Here is a 2,898-nt window from a genome sequence, read left to right as displayed (position 1 = left end):
ACACAGCCCCCCAGTAACTACTGGCCCTGCAGTTCATCCCAGTACACAGCCCCCCAGTCACTACTGACCCTGCAGCTCACCCCAATACACAGCCCCCAGTAACTACTGATCCTGCAGCTCACCCCAGTACACAGCCCCCCAGTAACTACTGACCCTGCAGATCACCCCAATACACAGCCCCCCGGTAACTACTGACCCTGCAGTTCACCCCAGTACACAGCCCCCAGTAACTACTGACCCTGCAGATCACCCCAGTACACAGCCCCCAGTAACTACTGACCCTGCAGCTCACCCCAGTACACAGCCCCCCAGTAACTACTGACCCTGCAGCTCACCCCAGTACACAGCCCCCCAGTAACTACTCACCCTGCAGATCACCAGAGTACACAGCCCCCCAGTAACTACTGACCCTGCAGATCACCCCAGTACACAGCCCCCCAGTAACTACTGACCCTGCAGATCACCCCAGTACACAGCCCCCAGTAACTACTGACCCTGCAGATCACCCCAATACACAGCCCCCCAGTAACTACTGACCCTGCAGATCACCCCAGTACACAGCCCCCCAGTAACTACTGACCCTGCAGATCACCCCAGTACACAGCCCCCCAGTAACTACTGACCCTGCAGATCACCCCAGTACACAGCCCCCCAGTAACTACTGACCCTGCAGCTCACCCCAGTACACAGCCCCCCGGTAACTACTGACCCTGCAGATCACCCCAGTACACAGCCCCCCAGTAACTACTGACCCTGCAGATCACCCCAGTACACAGCCCCCCAGTAACTACTGACCCTGCAGATCACCCCAGTACACAGCCCCCCAGTAACTACTGACCCTGCAGATCACCCCAATACACAGCCCCCCAGTAACTACTGACCCTGCAGCTCACCCCAATACACAGCCCCCCAGTAACTACTGATCCTGCAGATCACCCACAGTCTATACAAAAGCCCCAGCAATACAAATCAGACGTAACCCGATGTTTGCCAAAAAAGAGAATTTGTCCCTCTCTGGCGATGAAGAGGTTACAGCTGCGTTCTGCTGGGATGAGGAAACACGCGAGAAATTCCCACAGAGACAAACAGAGAGTGTCAGGTGCCCAAAGCCTCAGTACATTCGGGTGCGTGTAGTGGGTGATGCGTGGGAAAGTCACGTGAGCTGTGTGCCGTGTAGTGTTTATTACACTCTATAATATACAGACTGCACAGTTCTACAGCTGGCTCGTTGGTCTAGGGGTATGATTCTCGCTTTGGGTGCGAGAGGTCCCGGGTTCAAATCCCGGACGAGCCCACTTTTATTTTTGATAATATTTTTCTCAGGTTTATTTTAACAAGGGAAAGTTAACTTCACTAATTGTATTTAACTTACATAATAGCAGTGACCCCAACCCTATAACATTATAGCTGTGACCCCAAACCTATTACATTATAGCTGTGACCCCCCAACCCTATTACATAATAGCAGTGACCCCAACCCTATTACATTATAGCTGTGACCCCAACCCTATCACATTATAGCTGTGACCCCCCAACCCTATTACATAATAGCAGTGACCCCAACCCTATAACATTATAGCTGTGACCCCAACCCTATCACATTATAGCTGTGACCCCCCAACCCTATTACATAATAGCAGTGACCCCAACCCTATAACATAATAGCTGTGACCCCAACCCTATTACATTATAGCTGTGACCCCCCAACCCTATTACATAATAGCAGTGACCCCAACCCTATAACATTATAGCTGTGACCCCCCAGCCCTATTACATAATAGCAGTGACCCCAACCCTATTACATTATAGCTGTGGCCCCCCAGCCCTATTACAAAATAGCAGTGACCCCAACCCTATTACACTATAGCTGTGACCCCCCAACCCTATTACATAATAGCAGTGACCCCAACCCTATAACATTATAGCTGTGACCCCAACCCTATCACATTATAGCTGTGACCCCCCAACCCTATTACATAATAGCAGTGACCCCAACCCTATAACATTATAGATGTGACCCCCCAGCCCTATTACATTATAGCTGTGACCCCCCAGCCCTATTTCATTATAGCTGTGACCCCAACCCTATTACATTATAGCTATGACCCCCAGCCCTATTACATTATAGCTGTGACCCCAAACCTATAACATTATAGCTGTGACCCCCTAGCCCTATTACATAATAGCAGTGACCCCAGCCCTATTACATTATAGTTGTGACCCCAGCCCTATTACATAATAGCAGTGACCCCAACCCTATAACATTATAGCAGTGACCCCAACCCTATAACATTATAGCTGTGACCCCCAGTCCTATTACATTATAGCTGTGACCCCCAGCCCTATTACATTATAGCAGTGACCCCCAGTCCTATTACATTATAGCTGTGACCCCCAGCCCTATTACATTATAGCTGTGACCCCAGCCCTATTACATTATAACTAAGACCCCAGCCCTATTACATTATAGCTGTGACCCCCAGTCCTATTACATTATAGCTGTGACCCCCAGCCCTATTACATTATAGCAGTGACCCTAGCCCTATTACATTATAGCTGTGACCCCAACCCTATTACATTATAGCTGTGACCCCAACCCTATTACATTATAGCTGTGACCCCAACCCTATTACACTATAGCTGTAACCCCCAGCCCTATTACACTATAGCCTCTACCCCAGCCCTATTACACTATAGCTGTGACCCCAGCCCTATTACACTATAGCTGGGACCCCAACCCTATTACACTATAGCTGTAACCCCCAGCCCTATTACACTATAGCCTCTACCCCAGCCCTATTACACTATAGCTGTGACCCCAGCCCTATTACACTATAGCTGTGACCCCCAGCCCTATTACACTATAGCTGTGACCCCAGCCCTATTACATTATAGCTG

At 49.6% G+C, this 2,898-nt stretch overlaps 1 non-coding gene across 1 annotated transcript; it reads left to right on the top strand.

The window, feature by feature from the left end:
* Positions 1-1,222: 1,222 nt before the first annotated feature.
* Positions 1,223-1,294, top strand: TRNAP-UGG (transfer RNA proline (anticodon UGG)). The gene has a single exon. It is a non-coding gene; the product is annotated as a tRNA-Pro (tRNA).
* Positions 1,295-2,898: the final 1,604 nt, after the last annotated feature.

This window comes from Bombina bombina, chromosome 6, assembly GCF_027579735.1.
Source record: "Bombina bombina isolate aBomBom1 chromosome 6, aBomBom1.pri, whole genome shotgun sequence".
Lineage (NCBI taxonomy): Eukaryota > Metazoa > Chordata > Amphibia > Anura > Bombinatoridae > Bombina > Bombina bombina.
This window is presented reverse-complemented; position numbering and strand designations above follow the sequence as displayed.